Genomic DNA, 23,935 nt, shown 5'->3' on the forward strand with positions numbered 1-23,935 from the left:
CAGATAGGATTATCTGATCAGGTAGGACATTTCAATGTCTATCTATCATTTTGTGCTATGGGTAGGATAATCTCACAAGGTAGGACATATTGATATATCAGCGATATCTAAATAAGACACGTTCTTTGACCGTTTACAGCTGGGGACGGCAACCTGTGGCTCTCTATGGTTTTGTAAAATAACTATCATGTTCAAAGATTGTCGTGGTGCCTTTAACACCGTCAGGAAGTGCGAGTGGGCAGGAAGAAGAGAGCAGCGGAGGGGGCGTGTCTGCAGAGTCTATTATGGGATGGAAAGTTCATCTAAAAACACAGTCAGTGGTCATCTCGTAGCCCCCCCCCCCCAAAAAGACAGTTTTTTTTTCAAGACTAAAACCAACCATTTCAGCGAAAAAGTAATTGATTTTGCATTAGGTCGCCCCTACTATCCTGTCAACTATCTGCTATGATGACCGTATGTTGCGCTGTCTATGTAGAACATGCTGGAGGGGGGTTGCATGCAGGGGAAAACAACTTGGAGCTGCAGAGGATGTAAACAGCTAGAGAGGCATGGGCGGGGCTTAGACTCACCGCTGATCATACCAGACCTGCAACAAACTGCTGCTTCCTAATAAAAAATAGTTGTCCTCCATAACATTAATATACTTTATCGGGTTTACTGGTCTTGAAGAAAAAAAGATCAAAGGAAACATAATGCTCATAAATAAATAATTACATACATATCCTGACAGCATTTGGAATCAATACAAGTATTGCCAAATTAATTATCGCGATATTTCGGCGAAACGATTTTACCTTAAACCCCTAGTGTTGCGGCTCTGTGCTTTCTATTCTGTGGGAAACAGATCCAACTGGCTCTTTGTTTGGTAAAGGCTGCTGCCCCTTGGTTTACACAATCAGCAGGAATCAGCTAATTCTGATGAAGAAACAAATAGCTTTAAATATCGGCACATTTCTAACATAAAGTGCTGCATTACAGCATGAAGCTGCTTTTCTCTCCAACAGACTTAGCTAATTTACGATGATCGTGTAAGAACATCAAGTGTCGCATTAAGAGCAAAGATGCTTTTCTCCACTTCAGAATCTGCAGGAATTACGTTAATTTCACTGCTGAAGGGTTCCGATAGTTCAACGAAAGTCAGCATTAGGGATTAAATTATATTTTTATGCCAAGCCCAGTTTCTTGACAATGAACCTTTTCCCAGGATAAAGCAGGGATTTTCAATAACATCACAAAATTTACAGCACACAAGGTTCTTTCCTGTTCTGTCCTTCTAGTATTGCTTTTTGATGGCTAGATGTGGTAATGGGTCAATTCTTTGGAATGGTGTAAAATACAGATGGAGAAGCCAATTTAGTTTTTGAAAACAGAGATGATTATATTCAAATAATTTAAAACAGAATAAATTATGTGAGTTGATAAAAAGATCAAATGAATAACAGGACAAGATCAGACTTATATTCTAAAAAAATGTACAGCCTTCGTTACCGATCGGACTAATCGGCAGGAAAAATGATTGGATTGATCAGGTCTGAGGGCTTTTCCATCGTACTTTTCTATTTCTTTACTCTGTGGCTCCAACTGCTTTTACAGAAAAAAACTCTGAGGTTCTTTCTATTATTTCCCTTTCAGTTTACTGTTCCTGTTCTCCTCTGTCGTGATCTACCCTCTGTCAATAAACCTTTCTTTCCGATATTTCCCGACGATATTGAAGCACAAGCTGTGCTTTTTTTTCTTCAAAAATCTAATCTTATGGATTTAAACATTGGATCTTCAAAAGTAAAGTGCAACTGTTGATGCTCTACACACTGCAATGCATTTTTCTCTACTTTTTTCCTGCATCTACTGATAGTAAAGGATGTACATTTAAAAAATAAATAAAAGCAAATGCAGATGGCATAAGCTTTATACATCCATCTGATGTTTCCCTCTCCGGAGGAGCTACTAATATGCTAATGTGGCTTAGCACCATATCTGTATGAAAACCGAACTCTATTAAAGATTCATAATTAAAAAAAGAGTCAATAACTAGAAAGGAATTCACTTATTAGAAGTCTTTCCAGATAGTTTTTGACACTGCAATGCACCAGAATTTTGCAGCTATATTCCATTTACTTTGACTGAGCTTCCCTAAAAAGACATTTAAACCAGTGGCAGTTATAACGTCACTTTCTCAAGTATAAATTTTAAGCAGGGGCCTTTTACTTCATGGGTCTAAGCACCTTAAAGAATTTATGTGACCAAAGCTGTTACTGAAGGGAGGAATACAAATTATACTGTACATGGAGGAGATAGATGAAAAGTGCAACCTGCTGATGTAAAAATGGCTACTTCTGTCCCAGCCCCATTAATGCTGCCCTTGAGTTCAGTTTAATAGTGAGGCCAACAATGAATCACCACCACACTCTGGCTTGAAGACAAGTGTGCACACATCTGTGAGGTTTTGGCCAGATAAGTCTGTCAGCTGGACAATGACTAAGGTTTTTTGGAGAAAACGGGGGGGGAAAAAAATCTTCTGAAAGCTATGAGGTGTGTTTAACATTTGAGTATACAGTGTTCCCTCCGCTTATCCGCGTTTCAATATTCGTAGTTTCACGTATTTTCTTTCAGTCACATGACTCCTCCGGTTCATCACAAAACTTCAGACAACACAAGACGCTTGAATGAGACTTTTGCGTACAAACGAGGTGCAGCGGAGGAGGAGGGAGGGGAGATGAAGAGCATGTCGGCCCGTCGACTTCCTTGCTGGCTGCTAAAGAATATTTCACAGCGAGCAACAGCTGGTTCTACGATTCCTGGAACGCTACAACCGAAGTTTGTGCCCCTGCATGGAGAAATGGCATCAGCAGACACAGAAGTGAAAATATCCTGAAACGCTGATGAAGATCATCGTGGATAATAATTATCATCCAAATGAGTGAATGATGGATGAAACCAGCCACTTCTGGAAGAAGGTGTACTCTCGCAATAAACTGATGAAGGCGGAAAAACGGACTACTGGTTTTAAGGCACAGAGTGACACGTCTAATGTGCGTTGTAAAGTACGCTGCAGTACAGACTATTGCTCTGAAAAAAAAATACAATAACGTTATGTTGAGCAATATTCCAGTGTTCATTAATAAATGATTTACAAAGCATCAGAAATTTTTCAGAAGGGTTTTGGATGCGTAAGGATCAGTGTCCTACATTCGTCGCCCGCTGGGGGTAGGTAGGGTTCTCCGTATTCGCGAATTTTCGGGTGTCTCTGGTCCCTAACCCCTGCAAATATAGGGGGGGGACCTTTATAGAGCATGCAGGTAGTCAGGTAGTCCACACAATAATAGCAAGGTTGTAGACCACTCAGTGAGTCCGTAGGGCAAAAATGTTCATGCAATACACATGCACATATTGCGAGTGACAGGTCGTGGTGAACACACTGCGTCTTGGGTGCATTTTACACACACTCGTGGGCAGTTAAATCACCTGTACATCCTGTGCATAGTCAGCAAGGGGTCATTATTCACACTTTACTAACCACTAGAGCAGGCATGTCTAAAGTCCAGCCTGTAGGCCAAATGCAGCCTGCAGGTTCCTGTCATAAGACCAATAATATGCAGCTGCCAGAACTTTGTAAAAACTGTGTATGATTTCTTTAGCCATGTGATAAGCCATTGTATACTTGTAGTAACAACAAGAGGCTACTTGACCTTCAGAGCAGCCATACAAATACTTCATGATACATTTACCAGATGCACAACAATGGTACGTTCCATTTTCATGACGACCGTTGAGGTTGCCATATGAACCCTGCGTTCTCCTTAAAATGCAACCAATCCACTCTATGGTCCTCCACAGGCCTGGCCAACTCAAAGAACCTGCAGCACCTGTATGGGTCAACCCCTGTATGAGTGCCTGTCACTAAGGCTACAAAAAAGAACATGCAGTTCAGGTCTGACCATTACACATGTTTATGTTTTCTACAACAGAAGCTAGAGGAGAAGTTAAGAAGATAGAGTTTGTTTTGTTTTAAACAAATCAAAGTCCTCAGTACTTAGCTGCACCTGCACCCTGCATGTGGATGAGTAATGTCATAGAGAAGTATAACAGTGTGTGCGTGTCCTTTTTTGTATACTTATGTTTCCCCTAATTCATCTTATGATTACAGACTGCCCTCCTCACAGATGATGAATGCAATACAAGTAGATCAGCTTTTCATACAAATAAAAAAATGAATGCATAAAAGCTCTTTGAAGTTTTGAGGTGTTCTTTTCATTTTTTTTTTCTGTTCCTTCACTTAAGTCTGAAGAGCCATCAAGAAGCAGTGCTGCAAAGACAATGACAGCCACTAAGTTGCATCTGCTAATTGATTTTCAGTCACTTCTTTTATGGTAGGTTTCTCATACATTGTCATCATTTGTCAAGGCTGTTTAAGGGCCAGATTTCAATACTTTTGAAGGTATTGTTTGTAATTAATTAACAAACATAATTTTCCCATATGACTTTTACACGACAAACATTGAGAATCTGTTTCATTTGATTTAAGCCTTTGAATGTTAAATTCAAATATGCATGGTGGCGTTTGTCCATAATTATAAAGTCTTTGTCAAATGTTTTCATGGCTTTAGGCCTTATGATGAATTTGTAGATAGTCCCCTTTGGTTAGACTGGTGGGAAAGCTTTTCTAAACCACACCTGGCTCTATTGAATTGCAAATGAACCCTGGTATGGTTACAGTGAATTCACAAATAGACTAATCAGGTAAATAAATAGCTGTTAGGACTAGAACTCATTGTAAGGCCACTTTTCAGTACAGTACACTGAGAGCGTCTTCATCTGCGGAGATCTTTTAAAATAAACTAGACTAAACTAAACTAAACTTTTATCTTGGCATTTACATTCTTTATTTATTTGGCTTTAAAGTATTGTATGGATTTTATAGTTTGTCATTTGTACACTCATTTCCCTTTTATACTTTTAACCTATTAGCCCAAGTATTTTTCACCATTTTATCTATGTGTTTTGATTATTTTTTTGGGTTTATGATTTTTTATTGTATTAACATGTGTTTATATAAGAATATAGAAACAAAGTGGTTGCTTGGTTGGTTAGTTGGTATAAGGTAAAGTTAGAACATTGCCACATGAAAAAAATTCTACAGCTAAACCCTAAAGGGCAGAGAAAGCTTAGAAAACCCCTAAGGGTAAGATGTGAAGTAATGAAGCGTGGAAAATGAGGTCAGTGATATTAAAATTAAGATGACTATTGATTACTAGCCAAATGTTCCTTTGTTATTATGGCTTGTCATAGGCTCCACCACCAACAAAACCAGTAAATCGTGTCAGAACTAATCTGAGAGACCCCTTCCCGCTCACATTCCAAACAGGAAGTAACCGCTGGCTCCAAGAAGCCAAATTTCCTTTGACTTCTATTGAAAAATTAACAATTATTCTATTTGTCAGAATAACCATTCTTGCTCTGATACCTTTTTTATTTTAAACATGTTCTTGCTAATATTTTTTTCTTGATTTTTTTTTCCACAGTGAAAGTTATACAAGTTACAAACTGATTGATTAGATGCCTCAATAAAAGTATGTGGTCTCACTAGTCTCCCCAAACATTTGAAAAGTTTGATTGGCAGATTCTTCTGAGCCTGCTTTCAAAGGGTAGGGGTGTGGACTTCAAACAAGCTCACTCCTGATTGGCGAAACTTGTTGCTATAGAAACATTGACTTGACCACATGGACCAATCACTGTTTACTGACATTAACTGGCTCCAACATGGTGGCGTCCAGTGTTGCAAAACAATGCAAACTTAATTAACTTGAACTTCATTTGATTGGAGTTGGAAGGAAACCATTTTTATGTGATTTCAATTTGACTTCAATTCTCATATACAGCCAATGAACAAAACCAGCAGCGCAGCACACAGTTTGGCTTGAGGAGTGCAGTATGAACGCAGATCAAACAACGAAAAGCTGTAAAACATTTAGGCAACTCCCAGACTTTAATCTGGTCTAAAAACACCATGAGAATATTATTCTCTTAAAATGATTTTAAACTACAGATTCATGCATATTCTTAATCTATAACATCAAATGAGCCTCTGAAGACCAACATTTCTCAGTCCCATCAGAGATGTGTTGGGATGCAGTTTCCATACCAACTAGCATTTTACATTCTAGTGTCTTGTTTCTACGTGCTTATCAGAACATGCATGTAATTCATGCCGGTGTCTTCCTCTCCCTTTTCTGTCATCTTGCCTGCGATAGCCTATATCAAAATAGCTCCAAAGAATTGCAAATCTTTAGCAACAGCAGTGTTCTGCTCTGGTCCTGCTACATGTTTTACATGCTCACCTGCCACAATACACCGGATTCAAACAACATTATCATGCTCCTGCAGAACCTTTGAAAAGAGTTGGCGGGGTGATTTAGATGTGCTGGAGCAGAAAGAAGCATAGCTGGTGTCTGGTACCATATGACACCATTCAACAGTAATTTGGGTACCAATCTCCAGCAGTCAATTTCCAAGTCGCTGTCAGGTTCCAAAAAAGCTCTCAGACATGCATCTTTTGTTGGGTCCAAGGAATGACGGTGACACCTCTTCACACATCTCTGCTTGACTACTTAATTGGTTTGACAGTCATAATGATTTTGCTTTTCTAGTGTCTCAATAGTCTGCTTAGTGCAGCACCCTGTGCTGCTGCACTGAATGCTGATAATCCTCTTTAATGCGCACGGGGCCTTTTTGAAATTCAGATGGGTTTCCAAATTCAGGCAGTACGTTAAGATTCATGCAGTTATTTTTATTCTCCCTGTCATGTTGAAGCTTGAAGCCAGCCTCGCCTGCTTGACTTTCTGTGAGGAATGTTAACATTTTTAAAGAGCCGAGGGACGACACAGAAAAGTGCTACACTTGAAGTTAGATCGTTGAATTTATTGATGAAGATGTTGCGTATAAAAAAGTGCTGAACTTTTACTGTAGTAGTACAGGATTTATTAGCTGATGTTTGCAATTATCCTGATAACTACTGAGCAAAGCAGTTCAAATTTAGACTCTTTAAAAAAAAAGTTCACAATATTCTGTTAATTACTAAAACTGGGATACTTCTTGAAGAACAGCAAATTTTCAGTGAGCAAAAGGAAAAGTTCAGTAATGAATGTCCTTAAGAGAAATAAAATAAAGCATCTTATTAAGATGTTTATGTCAGATTCCTGTTGTAAACTAAAAAATTGCATTCCATTCATGAGAAGAAGAAAAAACAGAAGAGGAAAATAAATCAAATCCAAAAAGAGAAACCATGACCTGTTTAGATTATGGTGACAAGTTTAAAACCACAATAATTCGAAAGAGGCAGACTTAATTTCCTTTTCTGTTTCATTTTTTTGCAACTAGCTATACCTGATGTGTAATTTATTTACATATTAACATATTAAATTGATAATGCTTTGCATTTCAAAGAAATAATAATAGTGAGAATTACGGGAATCTGGCTACATAAAAGGTCATGTTTTCTGGTTCAGATGTTTAAAAGACTTCCTAGAAATGTGATTATTGATAGATATGTTACACTAAATATAAATAAAATGTGTTATATCTGTAAATATTTATGAATGATACTTAGTCTTTATGTAGCGCTTCAAAACAAACTTCACTTGTTAAGGGCGCTTTCTAAATAAACTGAATTGAGTATAATTATAAACGGGATAAGGATCAAATTGTGCAGAGTTCAAAGTGCATAACCTTCACAATTTTTCTGTAACATTTTACATGAGCCGTAGGCTAAGTCTACATGATGACCACAATAAGTCTCAATGACGCTGTGGTAAAATGCTTTGACAAGTGTTAAATATAACGAGAAGAAACTCTGCAGGGCAACTTTTAGATGGATTGGAGGGTCTGCCTTCAGTAGGTGAGGGGAAGTGCATATTGATCCAGGTCATGTGTGGCATCAGCGGGGAAGATGGATAACATTTCTTCTCAGTGACACTTTTTCCTGCAGAGGAGATGCAGCACCATCAGGAGCACTTATTGACTGCGTTTGATACATGAACAGTCGGGCAGATTTGCTGTGCAACTGTCCCCAGAGGAGGAGAGTCACTGACACACCTGCAATGATTTCATCTTCCTTGATGACCCGGCAAAGAGAGGATGACCCGCAGTGTGCGGAAAGAGACAGAGATCCATGGGAAAATGTGTCAAACACACACTCCTACACTGCACTTCATTTATTAATTCTCATGCTTTCAGTCGGCTGCAAGGCCACTCCTGAGATCCAACAATCAATACAGTTCTATATTAGTGACTTGAGTAGTAATTATTAAAGGTCAGTGTTAAATGATAAACTCCCATCAGGTACTTTCTCCCTCTTGTACTTTTTGACATTTTTAAATGTGTTCTCATTTGATCTTTTTGTCGTGAATTTATAAGAATGTGGCATTTGCTATGACCTCTTATTGAACAGAACAGATTTAATCAAATAGTCTGACCTCTATATTTTTTATGAAAGGCTAATCATTTAAGAGTCTAGTTAATTAGATTAAGGCTGAATAGGTGTTCGTTTTGCTTAATCCAAATGTTTAAACTAATTAAATATGTCCGGTTGCGTTTTTACGTATTGGAAGAAGAAGAAAAAAATACTGAACTGTTGATTCTTGTCTTTATAACGTTGAAATTGATTAAGTGATAGAGCTAAAGTATGGAATATTTAAAAGTTAAAATAACTTTAAAACTCATTTTGCTAAACTCACACTAACATAGTTATGTGTTTTCAGTAAACATTGTGTGATTAAATTATTTTAAATGGTAATTAGATCGGCACCAAGACCTACAAAATGTAATTTTTAACATTTTAATCAAAATGTACAAATCCTTTTTTGTGACCTCCTAGACCAGTTATTGTTGGGTTTGGTTCAGGACATTTGTTTGAACAAATCTGGCAGTAATCATGTGAGGGTGTGCAAAGTTGATTTAGTTAAACAGACATCATTAAATATTCAGCTGGCAGTGGGACATTTGGTCTAAATTCTTTGGCAATGTTAGCCATTTAAAAAGTCATAATGTGCTAAAATATAAGGAAATATTAAGAATGGGTATTTTATCTTATTTTTTTCATGTACATGCCCTCCCAATGTGATATGGGAGTTTTTAAATGAAGACTTTCATCGGAATTACAGACATGCAAAGCCACATCGTTGATTGCACAGACACAGCTCTCCATCTTTGCTGACAGTAGCTCTATCCAGACGTTTTTTTTTTCAGAGTGCACAGCATGAGCCGAGAAGTGGAGCCTCTTTCTCATTTGATGCACAGTGGAGACTTTCTAAAGCGCTTAATAAAGCATCCATATAATCTTTTTGTTCTCTCAGTGTCTTCACAAAGCATACTGGTAACCTCTGTCACTTCTCCTTCAATCGTTCATGACAGGAAAACTGATGAGTGATGATGAGTAAAAAAATACAATGGCTAAATCATTCTATAACAATATTTAGTTTCAACTAAATTACTAAAACTGAAATTGAAAATGTGAGCCTGATTTTCCTTGTTTTTTTTAATTTATTAAGAAATAAAAAAGGTAATGTTAACATTTAAAAATCAGAGATTGATTTTTTTTACAAGCAAAATTGTTGCTTGTTGAAAAGAAATTGAAAACAAACCAGTTTAAGTAGTTTGTATTATATAAACTATAATTATAAAATCTGTTAACATTGTCATGACATTTAGTGGCTCTAGATCTGAAAACCTTATGAGGGAATTCCCCTCAATTATTTAGCCCTCAACCAACAACACTGACATAACACCCAACTTTTTGCATCTAAAGAACCTAACTTTCTGCAAGCAAATTTATGTGATGCTGTTCTTGCATTGATTTTTTTCCCTCTAGTTTAGTTATTAATTGTGGTTCCACATTAAAAACATGTACGTATTTGTGATACATCAGACGTAAAACAATGTTTATTGGAAGTAAACAAACGGAGGATAGCCAACAAACCACAAACGGTTGTGATAATCACAACTAACCTATTGTGAACGTGACACAGATTCAACCATTCAACCAAAGTTAATCTGAACGGAAAATCTTAGTTAATGTAAATATGAAAAACAAACCTCTCTGGTACGATGTTTGGAGATCAACCAGCCCCTTTTCTCCAGGAAATAGTTCTGATTAATGGAAAGTTGCTTGTGTCAATGTGATCAAGACAAGATAATAAAAGGTGCAGTAAACAGGAACATACTATTTTCACAACAGGGTTGCCAGGTCGGGTGATTTCTCATCCAGTTGGTGGGTTTCGGTTCAGACTTTACAGGCAAAAATTGCTTCGGGCCAGTGGTAGCGGTTAGTGGCTGATTCGCTCAGTTGACTTTCAGAGAGTTTAAATACGAATATCTTAATTGTTATAGAATATGTTCTTACTCATGTAAAGCAGTAGATCAACGCCCCTTGCCCGCCTATCTTTGACCAACAGCTTTGTATGCCAATTTAAAGAACGTTTTTTGAATAACAGCTTTCAGAACCAGGAGATATGAGGGCCCGTACAAGACATGTTTCCAGTCTTAGCCACTCACATACATAAACTCTGACATAATACCTATATATTCCCTTACACATACGTACATGTCAAGCTTGCATACATAGTCACTCACATACATATATACACTCTCATTTACAAACAGTCTCTCTCTTCAATTGACATATTCTCACACTCCTAAATTATATACAGATATAAAAAATAATATATGTTTATGAAAGAAGTATATACAGAACGTGTGTGAAAAAGTATATATGTGTGTGAAAGAAGTATATAAGTGTGTGAAGGAAATATATGCATCTGTGAAAAAAAGTATACACGTGTGAAAGACGTAAAAATGTGTCAGTAAACAGGCAGATGACTGGTTCCAATTGCAGCAAGTTTATTAGCTTAGCTAAAAGTCCAGCAGGCAGGAGTCAATACCGAGCATGGGAGTATCAGAGAAGAAACAGGAGTAGTCAGGATCCAGGCAAGATTCGGGGCAGAGGCAGGCAAACGGAGTCAAAGACAAAACAGGTCAGAAAAGATGAAGAACAGGTTCTGATATAACGCTGGGTTATCCAGGCAAAGTGGCACAAACAATATTTAGCACTAAGTGAGGCTCAGACTCAGAGCTCTTACTTCTGAAAATATGCATGCGAAAGAAGTACATAATTGTGTGAAAGCAGTATATATGTGTGTGAACGCAGTACATACATCAGAGAAAGAAGTATATCTGTGAAAGAAGTATATGTGTGGGAAAGTATATATATATATATATATATATATATATATATATATATATATATATATATATATATATATATTTTTTTATGTGTGTGTGTGTGTCAAAAATTTTATACATGTGTATAAGTTTATATCTTTATGAAAGAAGTATATTTGTGTGGGAAAAAGTTTATCCATGTGTGAAAGAAGAGTATATACGTCTGTGACAGAAGAATATATTTCTGTGAAAGAAGTCTATATGTCGTTGAAAGAAGTAAATTTGTTTATGAAAGTATATATGTGTGTGAGAGAAGGGAGCCAGTTCAGCTCGTGCTGGTTTGCGGCGCCTTCCGTCCGTGAAACCAGGGTTTGAATCCGGGCTGCTCCCTATTCCCTTCTCTGCTTCTGTGCCGGTCCCAAGCCCGGTTGGATTGAGAGGATTGCGTCAGGATGGGCATCCGGCGTAAAACATTGCCAAGTTAACCAATGCGACTCATCCTCGAAAGAGAGGTTGTTTCGCTGTGGCGACCCCTGATGGGACAAGCCGAAAGAGAAAGAAGAAGATATGTGTGTGAGATAAGAATTTATGTACATGAAAGACGAATGTATGTATGAGAAAGAAGTATATATGTGTGTGAGAGGAGAAGTATAGTGGAAACAGAAGGCAGATGATTTTCCATGCTCTGATTGGCTGAGAGGCCCCCATATGCTTAAATGATTAGATTGAGCAGAATTTGACTTTTCATTAAAAAAAACAGCATTTATTTTCGCTTAATGGGGCAGGTGGTTTTATGATTGACAACTGTCAATCATAAAACCATACCCCCTCATTAAGACAATGATTGTGCTGGATTCTTGGAACAGGACTGCGGTTTTTACCTCGTTTAATTCGTTTTAGTTTTAGCATCAACGCTATATTTTGGTTTGTGTTCTGCTGTTGGGCTGTAAACTGTTCTAATACGCTCTCTGGGAGTCATCTGTTATCTTTTTAGTGGCAAGTAAAAAAAATTTAAAAAAATAAATAAAACTTTATATATAAAGTTTTATTATAAATAAACCATAAACATAAATTGTGATAATTTCTGTTAATTCCAGTAATTCGATTATATATTCAAATGTCTTCACAACAATATCTTGAATTATTTGTTATTAGCAAAAGAAAATGTTGGACCTCAGGCCATGAATAGGTGGGAATGTTCTGCAAGTGATCTGCACATGTACTGACCTTTACCTTTTAATGCTGGATTAACGTGTGTTTTAATCAAGTGTTGCATGGACATTTAGGTGTAACAAACCAAATAGGCTTGCAGATTCTTGCAAAAGTTCCTGCTTCAGTTAAAAAAAGTTGTGGACTGCCGATTATTTACCCGGTTTTCTTTGTTGTTAGAATAGAACGCCATCCATTGCTGCTAGAACTCCAGGAAGCTATCATTTTAACAGTTGAGTGAGGTATACGGTGTGCACTACAGCCTTTCCCTGACACTCCTGGCAGTATCGTGGCATTTAGCTGCAGAGACTACAATGAAGCAGTATTCAGAAGAAGATTTCCATCAACAGTGACAGGAATGATGATAAACTAGAGAAACTGTGAAAAGAAAAGTGGATCAGAGATTCTGTACATTAATGTTATCCACAGATAACAGGCAAATTCTGTGAGGTTATCCCAGCTACAGGGACTTCTGCAGGCTTTTTATTCATGTTTGTGATTCTTTTCTCATATCTGCCTTTTATTGAGGAACATCAGAGTCATGTGTCACCAATTATAGATAATCTAAGGTTATGTTCATGTGGTTTCAAGGCTCAATGCATTTTTATTTTCTGTACATAATTTAAGTAAAAATATGGTCCACTTTCCTTTAAGTGGACAAGTGTGGTCAGGAAGTCATGATACCTCATCATTAAGAATTTAACAGTTAACAGTTGTTATGGAAACCAAGCAGAACAATTTATGAAGACACAGGAAACTTTGAGGCTTGTGCGAACACATAAAAGAATGTCATGAAAATGGAACGTGTGGTAAGTGTACCGTAAGGTATTTGTGAGGATAATGTAAGTTACACACACTTATGACATACAGGTGACTAGTTATTTGTAAGGTGCGAGTACTGGCCTCTTACTGATCCCGCCTAACTGCATGTCACAGGGTGTGCACATGATAGGCAAGTGGATGCCCACACAAATTACAGTCTGATGGTCTACTTTCCTCAGTTCTTACAGTCAGGCTACATACAAGGAGCGTTCACTTACTTACACTCAAGATAACACTCATGGGCCCCTCGTGCAGGGTTGAGAAGGTTTAAAAAAAAAAAGAAGAAGAAAATTCATATGCCGGCCTGCGTCTCACCTACTTCCGTATACGTTTTTATTCTGAACCATCTCCCACGAATGCTCGTCAAAACAAATTTGCGTGAACATTTTTGCTCTATGGGCTCACCGAGCCATCTAGAACTTGAATGTCTCAAGCGGGCCAACTGCCTGCCCCACACAGGTTTGCCCACAGAGTCAGCCCATATCCACCCGTAAGGCTTTAGGTGTAGTAATGTGGAAAGGTAACAGTGCAGGAAAGCTTAAAGGTAGTTTAAAGTCAAAAATGACTTTTGTTTTTGGAATGCTTTTAGAAAAACTAAAAGAAGATCAATAAAACTAACCAGATGAACTGATGGAAACTACTAAAAAGAGATTTAGCCTGGTCGTCACAGTTGAGAAAGCAATGCTAAGTGGGTCATGGCGTGTGGCTGAGACTTTTGAAAGGTCAAATCAAATTGTTTCCCAACGCAAATGTTCATATTAACATGAAAAATTTGGGTGACAAAATAATGATTTAACAGTTCCTTCATTAGGTAGTAGAACTCGTGTGTCTTTTGTGACAAATTGCATCCATGTGAACACAACTTTTGAAAGTCACCTGGAATCTTTGTGATTTTCAAATAAATCAATGAATACTTAGGAGTGATATTTTTTTTAAACATTAACATGCATTAATAATCTCAGAAGGGAAGTCTACCTTGACATAGTAATAAAGAAAAGGCCTTAGGCTTTAAAATGATTAAATAGATGATATTAAAATAGGCATAAGTTGTTTTCTTTTCCCCTTTTTTTTAAATTGTTACCTTTCAAAGCTTTGGAAGAAAATGCACCCTATGAAGCTTACATTTCATGTTAGTAGGTGAGTAGAACTTTGCAAATGATAATTTTAGAAAGCCATCCTCATAGAAAGACATTTCTGCCGCTGCCTAAGAAGCCATGATAATCCTCCTTTACAGGTATTAACGCAAAGCCGCACTTTGCTCTGATATGTAGACTTTGATGTTTGTTAATTTCATCTTCTCAGGAATAAGGTTTTGCCATGATCTCCAGATCCACTTTCCCACCTTGTTCCTACAAACCGCAGTATAAATCAGTGATCCAAACTGTGAATTTTATAATTCATGTTACTGATTATTGGTTACCTAGCAACTACAGCGCAATAAACTACCCAAATGTCTTTTTCACTAAGATCTTACCTTAAAGTCAATCCAAGACGGTTAGTAAATTGGTAACAAAAATGATCTGATTACAGTTTTCATCTAACCATTATTGTCTGCGTAAAGAGCGACAAATGAAGTTTTTCACTCCAAACCTCTGTTTCCCCAATGGCTTTTTTTGGCTCCTTTGGCAGAGAGGCCATCCAGAATGTGAAATCTCTCCATCCTGATTGAATTTTTTAACATCCGGATTGCTCTGTAACATCTTTGCAAGTTTGGAAGGCATCCTGATCAGATGTCCTAATCAACTAGCTGGCTCTTCTCGCCATTGATGAGTGGTGTTTTCTTCTCTGGAAGTTTGCTTGATAACTGGACTACAAGGACTCCAGCCATCATGAAGATGACCTATTTCTGCAGTTCTTACAGTTGTTTTCTTTATATTGACACAGTATTTCAGATCAAAAAGCTGTCTAAGGACACCAGACACAAAGAGGTGGACCAGTCTGGGAAGACTCAATCTGCAATTGGTTAGCAGCTTGGTGTGAAGAAATCAACTCTGGAAGCAATTATTAGGAAATAGAAGACATACAAGATCTCTGATGATCTCCCTCCATCTCGGACTTCTAGCAAGATTTCACCCCTTGGAGTCAAAATGATCACAAGAAAGGTGAGCAAAACTCACTGAACACGGGGGACCTAGTGAATGACATGCAGAGAAGTGGGACCAAAGTAAGACACTACGCTGCCAGGGACTCAAATCCTGCAGAGCCAGACGTGTCCCCCTGCTAAAGCCACTACATATGCAGGCCTGTCTAAAGTTTGCTAGAGAGCATTTAGAGGATCCTGAAGAGTATTGGGAGAATGTCCTATGGTTTTTGTAGGAAGTCTAGCCAGCCTGAGGATCTAAGCCCCATAGAAACTCTTTGGGGTTGGCTGGTGGCCTTGTGGTTGTGGCTGTTTTTTTTTTTTTTGTGTGTGTTCCAAAGGTAATATATTATCATATGCATTTACATGGATATTGTTTACTATAAAAGGCTCAGGAAAAGCATGGCATAGGTCCTTTAATGTGTCAAACTTTTTAAACATCCGTTTTACCTCAGATATTCTTTGATGTCACACAAAGCCCAGTTTAGTTGATCCAAAACTTGAACTGAGATGCGCCCTGATCCCCTCAATAAGTGTTTTTCTCCCTTTTAGTGAGAATCCTCTTCTCCCTTAGGTAAGATTGGGTGAGAATTAGCATGTATTATAGGAAAAACTTTTTTATTTTTATTCTATTGCAAAATTCTTTGATTTTAAAGTCAAACTGATTGTTTCTGTAGCCTTTTCTATCAATCTGTTGTTGTGAATGTTATTGTTTGCACAGCAAAAACAACACAACAGACTGATAATCTTTTTTTTAATGCTGTAGCTGTCTGTCTCAGTTTTGACATATTTGTGGTGAAAATTGTGTTTTACAATCTGGAAATAAAGTAGAAAGATTTACAGATCCATCGATGACTGAAAAATGGAAACTGTGTTCAGGAATAACTGGGTTTCTTTTGATGTAAAAAAATCAGATTTTTTATTGTTTGGATTTGTTTTGGACACGCAGTCAGATAAACGGATTCAAGAAATAATGCTCAGTTTTACAGTTCCAGAATTTATTTACTGTTCAAGTTACATGGAAATGGTCTCTATTTTTTTATTCTCTTGTCCTGTGTAATTTATCCTTATCTTTATCAATCACTTTGATCAATGTACTTGCACCAGTGTCTACCCACATCTGCTCCATACCTTTACAGAGACAAGCTGTCTGGTTGGATCTACATGATCTCCTGTCTGAATGTGATAAAAACTGGAGTTTCTAACCTGACCTGACAGTCATTTCTTTCCCAGCCCTGTGTGTGACAGAGTCTGACCTGCTGTTGAGATGCACATTTTCTGGATTCTTACATGTTCACCTAAATTCAATGAAGATGAACTTATTGGTCCTTGCTAACTATAGTAATTCTTAAAAGAGAAGTTAATAAGCAGAATCCAGATCAACTATGAGATCACCTGCTTTGAGAAGGGAAGCACACTTTCGACTAATAAGCTTTCACAGCTCCATCTGCAAGCTGCTGGGCTTTGGGAATATATTTTTCTGTTCCTAACTCTTCTTCGTCATCTGGTTCTGTTTTGAACACTAACTGGGGTAAAACCATAAGACTTTAGTTCTGTTTCTACATAGCAACCTGGAATGTTGTTCATAGGTTACCCTCTTTTCTGTTTAAAAAATCTATTCACCCTTTTGTGAGGCAGGGTCTGAGGGCAGGGATGCCACTTTAGTTTAGTCTGTTTAGTTAAAGTTTAGTATTATCCTATTTAATTCTATGCATTTATGATTCTTTTGGATTGTATGTTTACCTTACAATTACCGGTACGAAGCCCATTGAGACGACTGTTGTTGTGAATTTGGAGTACACCAATAAAATAGAATTGAATAGAATTAAATTGGAAAACCTTTTACAAAAGATAATTGGAGGGGATTTTAAAGGGTTACATGTCCCTTAAAATAAAACCTTGCATTTTTTTGTTGTATCACTTCGATATAGAGAGAAATTCTTTCTCTGCTAATGTCTTTGAAGTCCTGTTAAACCAACATAGACACTTTCCTTTTAAGTTGTCAGCTGGCAACAGTGGACGCTGTGGTTGACATTGGGAACCTGACAGACTGTCATGCTGCTCTGATTGGCTTATTTGAATCCATCAGTGCACCTCCTTCTGTGCTGGATAACACATCTGCTTAGTGTGGGGAGAGCTTTCCTACGACGCCCACTGCTAAAGACTCACTCTTCAAACCGAGTGAGGAGGACCTGAAGAGGACGAACTCCAGGAACACTCTCAAGCTTTTATCTTTTTTGCCTTCTTTCACATACAAAAAAAGCCTTCATGTAGTCACATTCTAGACAACGATTGCTGAAAATACTGAAATAAAGCATTTTTGTAGGAAAAATGTGTCAAGATTTTTTAATCCTTATCCAGTTTCTTTAATCCCTTGCATTCACGATACTGATGAACAACAGTAATAGTCCTATTATTCAAATATGCTCATTTTAAGAGCATAGCTTGTCATAAGTTTCCTAAAACCAGCCTGGCCTTTAAAATTTAACAGCTAGAACTTGGTGAAATGGTGCTCAGGCAGTTCTCTGACATCAACATGGATGAAACGGCTTTCATAAAAAATAAAATGATGAGGATCTTCTTTTGTGCGTGTGCTTTCCGGCAGCGTTAACAGTTCTGGCCTTCCAGCATCGTGCTTTATCTGACAGTGTGCAGAGCCCTGCGATGTCAGGGGAGAAAACAGGAAGTTAATGATCAGCATTTTGCTCCGTCATGTTAACTTCAGAGGAGAAAATCCCCCCCAAGGTCCACTTTGTATAATATTCTGGAAGCTGATGTCTTGGACATTAATCTTTCAGTAAAAGGAAAAGTTACTTTCTTTAAATTCTAATCCCAATCCCAAAATCCTTGTCTCCAAGAACTGTAAAAGAAATCTGAGGCAAACAGCAAATCTTGTCCTTGTTACAGCATGCGAGTGTAATTTTTGTGTCCTAAGCAGTGTGTGAGCATTAAAAGACAGAGTTATGCACACTGTGGGACCTTGCCTGAAAAAGTTTGGACTTGCAGAAGATGCTTTGATGTATCTTCTCCTTTGATTTAGTGCAAGCGCTTCAAACGATTCCCTTTGCGTAGTAGCACTGGTGTCCTGAAATAAAATAGTCTAAGTTCTGTTTAAGGAAGGAAAGAGACTGATCCATCAACCACTGACCACATGTTCATGCCTCTCATCTCATCAGAATTGATCATATTTTTGGTGGCATTTGTGTGAAGAAAAACATTTTGAACACTTAGAATGTTCCAGTCATTCCGGAATTGATAAAATTTTACAGATTTTATTTTGTTCAATTATTTTAGTAGCAAAACTTTAAAGGAAATGGAAAAATAGACAGTCCAATGAGCATATCTCAATCTGATTCAGTACCTAAACACGCTATTGACCTATGTTAAAAATGTTCCCAGTGTGTTTTTAGTAATAAGGATTAGGTCATTTTTTTGGCCTAAATAAAAAAAGCTCGGGCATAGTTTCTGCAGAGCAGCAGTAGTTCATTTGAAATTTGCCTCCAAGTTGTGGACGGCACCATTGGTGTTAAGCAACCCCTCCCCCTTCCCATCCCCAACAAAAGTTCATGGAAGACCTCATGAACCCAGACATGGAGACTTGATTACCGACGCCTTTGTTGCTCTCCAGATAAACAAATCCGATCTCTCAACATTCTCCATGTCTTCCATTTATTGTAAAGGAGATAAACACAGACTCAGCTCAATGTAGTGATCACACATTTAAGGACTGGCGTTGGGGAGTAAATTCACCCTACGTCCAAATATAGGCGGCCAACACAATTCCTGACGCACATTTGGTGTAAACGTAGCATAAAAATAGTTGTAGTTTTGTTCAATTAAAGCCAAGTCACCAGAGAGAATTTTTTTAATGATGTCTGTGGAAGCAATAAATGTATTGAGCAGTTCATAAGCAGTTTCATTGTAAATCCCTAAAGCAACTCCTATTCAGGCCTAAAAGTTACAGAAACTCTCTGATTTAGGATTGTGCCAGAGAAAAAAGTAAATGAATGCTTTTATTTCTTGTTCTTTTTTATTTTATTTTCAAACTAATCAGATTTATTTGCATATTAATTTTCATCTTTTTGTGCAGCTTATAATTTACTTGTGCTGAAACTTTTAATTATAGCATCAACCAACCTGAGAACCTCCAATGAGGCCAAGAATTATGGAATGTAAAAGTTTCTGTTTTTGCAACTTTTACCAAGCTGAGTTGTCATGGTGACGTCTCAGAATAATTTACCGCCATACATCACAGTCACTGTCAGTAGCATCAACATCTTTTTTATTTATTTTTCTGCAGAGACAATCAAGACTTAGTTTGAAATATTATACTAAAAACTACTTTAAAGTATAGATATTTTAGGATGGTATATTTGTATCATATTTAAATATGGATTAGCTTTTATTTCATTACAGAGGTGGCAGCATTAGTGGTAAATTACAGAAACAGTGAACACTGAAAAGAATCAAACTTAAACTTAAAATAAATGCGCTTAAAAACCAGTGAATGTGTATTTTAACACTTCTTATAAGGTTTGCTCCTTATTTAAACATCTTTGTGGACTAAGGCTAAGTTCACACAGACACAAATACTCAATTCCGATTTTTTTTGAAAAAATCCGATTTTTTGCAAGGCCGTTCACATTTCCAATTAAATGCGAAGTTTTGTGATCTCCTGTGTGACCGTGAAATGACCCAGAAGTGACCCGGATGCGCAGTAGAGTACTCAACGGGGAACAACGTCACTCATTGTTAACGGAAGTAGCTAACGTTATGACAATGGATGTCAACAACAGTGTTAACAGTAGAGCTCTTTTTGCATTATTACATTAATTTTCACAAAGGACCCAGCACAATAACAATCTTCTCATTTTAAAAAGGCATTGGAGCCAGGATTGTCTGTACGGGCGGCCTTGGTGCAGCGGTAAGCCGGTCGACCCATGGTCGTAAGGTTGCAGGTTTGATTCCCGCCTTGCACGCCCATGAGTCGAAGTGTCCTTGGGCAGGACACTGAACCCCACCTTGCCTCTGGTGGTAGGCGGACGCCTGTGTTTGGCAGCGGAGTAGCCACCAGAGTGTGAATGTGTGTGTGACTGGGTGAATGGGTCTGTGACTGTAAAAGCGCTTTGTCCTTGTAGGTAGAAAATGGTTATACAAGTATACGCCATTTACCATGTATTCACTGTTGTGGAATGGGGATGTGCTAGGGCCGCGCGCGTGTGTGTGAAAGAGAGAGGAGACAGCACGTGCAGCGCAGGAGGGAGTGAGAGGGGCAGTGGGGGGGTGCATTCATGTTGTGTGTTAAGGAGGAAGGAGAACGATAAAAAAAGAAGGCTTCCTCCGAATAACTGCTATTGACCCCTTATTAACCCGTTCTCGAGAATCTGAGGGTCAGAACGGGGAAGTGAACCCCGAAGGAGGAGCCGCCTTTGGTCCCCCACGCTTCTGACCACGGTCGGAAAGGGAAAAATGTCATCACGGGGAAGGTTCAACACCAAGCTCTGCCATTTCGCTGGAAATGTTTTCAAAAACCACCGGGTCGCGATAAAAGCCCTTGAGTTTAGCCTGAATAGAGCTGTCACCCCAAATATGAATCCAATCAATAACCTCGCTTCCCTTCCACTGACTGGTCTCAGCAGCATCGTCCGCCATGGTTAATGTTTATGATCTCATTCCCGCCTACTTCAATGCAGAACGATGACGTTTCTGTGTCATTCAGACTGTCATGAAAAGATCAGATACAGGTCGCATAGGGGCAAAAAAATCGGAATTGGGTCGTTTCAGCCTGCAGTGTGAATGTAGCCTTATTCAAGAACTGGTTTCAAGGTATTTACACTCGCTAAAAAAGTACAGTCCTTACAAAGATTTTCTGTGAAGTTGAAGGCTCTTTTCTCCCCAAGGAAACTTTCCAAACACGTCTTTTATTTCTGCTTTTGTTTACTTTTAGCTTTGGGCTTATAACATAGCTAGTGCCCGAACGAGCAGCCACTTTAAATAATCAAAGTTACCTAATACATTTATTGTCTGTCTGCGGCCCGGTACCAAGCGGCCCTCAGACCGGGACTGGTTGACAGCCCAGGAGTTGGGGACCCCTGAGTTATCGGGACCAGGCGGCACGTTGAAAAACGATGAGTTGGTGACAAAAAGTGATGCAGCGGGTGCCCCAATAACACGGCCATATTTGATGAGTTGGGAGTGAGAATGTGTTGCAACAAAAAAAGAGCTGCACCATTTGAAATAGAGGCGTCCATCGTTTTGTTCAGTTCCAGTAAGAATCTATGGATGCTTTTAGGCAGGGGTCAAAACTAGCTGACCGGATTACTCTGTCTGTTGCTGGAAAAAAGGCAGTTTGGTTTCAAGATGCAAAACATAGGTATAAACAAAGGACAGCAGCCTCCAACAAAACCATAAGATTTTTTTGAGAAAGTCTGAATAGATTTCAGCTTAAGGAAGATTTTTTTTATTACTCTGCCTTTCTGTTCTTGAGCATGATTTTTTTTATCCCCAGCTTTTTTCTTTTTTGACTTATTTCTGAGTTACTCATAATCCATCTTCACCTGCATAGTTTTTACAAACCACTTCCAGTTTTTTTATTGATCTTATTCAGCACCCTGCTGAGTATTACAGTCTGTCCATTCTGTCCATCCATCAAGTCAGACACACAGGACTTATGCTTCATTTCCTTTCTGTGTTTTTTATTTTATTTTATTGTTTTTATTCAGACAGCTTTATGGTTCTCTGCCGATCTTAACAAATGGAATTCAATATGAGCAGAAAAGGTTATAGCATTTTATTTGCTTGTCATGATGATATGCCACATAAAGACGGATTTATTGTTGCTTACCTGGTTAAATATGAGTTTTTAAAATAGGCTTTATGGGAGACTTGCCATCTACATTAGTTATTTATTTTTTGGGTTTGTAACATTTTGAATTTTTACAGTCAGCGGCTGAAATAACACCCACCTTTCCTTTATTATTCATTTATTTCTGTTTATTTAAGTTTTCTAGTCTGACTAAATTATTCACGTTTACTTTACTTTTATGATCTCACTGATCTTTAAAAGACCTTTATCACGCATAATCAACTTTTTGTGTGTATTAATTTGTATTGTTATGTTAATTCCACACAAAAAAGCGGTTGAAAACCCAGCCCCTCCCAATCCACCAAAACGAGCGGGTTCTCACATTGTAACATAGACAAGTGAAGAACAGCCCGCTCTAGAAAGAGTCTGCGCTGCCAGCCCCGCCCCCAGGCTAACACACCCATTTTCTCTGTTGAGCGCCTTCTTTTTATATGCACATCCAACTTTGCAAAAGTGTGGATGTTGTTTTTTTTTTTTGTGGATAAAAGCAGAAACGATGCCAAGGCCGGCTCTAGGTTAACGTCATGAAATGGATGTGACCCACATGGGGCAAAAGGGCAGGCCCCTCAGAGGTCCTGAGTAGTCCTGCTTCCGGGTAGAAAAATGAGTTGTGAAAATAACTAATATTTCACATAAAATAGGTTCTTTAGTGTGCCAAAGGTAATATATTATCATATATATGGATATAGTTTACTCATTTTGTAAAATAATAATAATACAATTATTTTCTGATTAGATTACATAAAAGAAGAGTTTTTACTAAGAAAAAATTTGAAGCTTTTTGGAACTTAAAAACAGATGGTTAAAAAAATTGCATGTGAAAATGTTCGTCACCGCAATATTATAACTAACTTTATGTTTGTAAAAAAGAAAAAGAGAAATTCCTCTTTTAAGTGTTGTTTTTGCCACATAAATTCCCCCATTGCTGAGCATCAACAATCTTTCAGTCAGTTGCTGTTTGGTAAACTCATGGTGATGTTTGTGTCTGTCCAATGAAATATGTCTCCAATCCTGTTAATATCAACTGAGAAGTGCTGAGGGCACCACAACGGTTATGACCTTCTAACACCCCTCTTTGTTAAACGGCCAATCTGCTGTGACAGAACATTAAAAAACAGACACAGAAGGGTGAGTTGGACAGCAAAAGACAGGAGGAGACACAGAAAAACACCAAATATAAATAAGACGACATTTTTTTTCTAGACACATTTCAGTGAAAATTATAGTTTACTTGCTGTCCTTTTCTCCTATCCAGAATGTTTGAAATCACCAACAGTCATCTGAATAACTGCAGTAACATAGAAATGAATAAAAAAACCCTACCATTCATCATTTTAAGTCCCAACAGCCTTGACAGTGTCACAAAGGGTAGTTGGGATTCAGATGCAGGAGACTTTGCCACATGATGACAGACTCAATACGACGGAGTATTAGGGCCACCAAAAAAAAAAAAATTAGAGCCACCAAAAAAAAAAAGTTAAATTACGAGATTTTATCTCGTAAATTTAGGAGATAAAAACTCGTAAATTTACGACTTTTTATCTCATAAATTTACGACTTAAAATCTCGTAAATTTACGAGAAAAAAGTCGTAGATTAAGGAAAAAACACTGAAGTTTCTCGTTTATCGGAACCTAGCTTCAAGATGAAGTATGTGGAGCCTTTTGTGAAGCTTCATTTCCGGATTATCATAGGTTTAAAACAAAGAGATTCTGAACCTTTTGGCTACTCAAAATCAGATTATTTTTT

The 23,935-nt window shown here is 37.9% G+C and overlaps 3 long non-coding RNA genes across 3 annotated transcripts in view; all 3 read right to left on the bottom strand.

The window, feature by feature from the left end:
- Positions 1–23,935, bottom strand: part of LOC144994924 (uncharacterized) — a 591,488-nt gene that overhangs the window by 314,399 nt on the left and 253,154 nt on the right. The gene's annotated exons all lie outside the window — the stretch shown is intronic.
- LOC144994926 (uncharacterized) overlaps positions 1–23,935 on the bottom strand; it is a 405,433-nt gene that overhangs the window by 257,601 nt on the left and 123,897 nt on the right. The gene's annotated exons all lie outside the window — the stretch shown is intronic.
- Positions 1–23,935, bottom strand: part of LOC144994927 (uncharacterized) — a 153,660-nt gene that overhangs the window by 86,835 nt on the left and 42,890 nt on the right. The window lies entirely within an intron of this gene.

Source organism: Oryzias latipes, chromosome 10 (assembly GCF_053564925.1).
Source record: "Oryzias latipes strain Hd-rR chromosome 10, Olatipes_Hd-rR_3.1".
Taxonomy (NCBI): Eukaryota; Metazoa; Chordata; class Actinopteri; order Beloniformes; family Adrianichthyidae; genus Oryzias; species Oryzias latipes.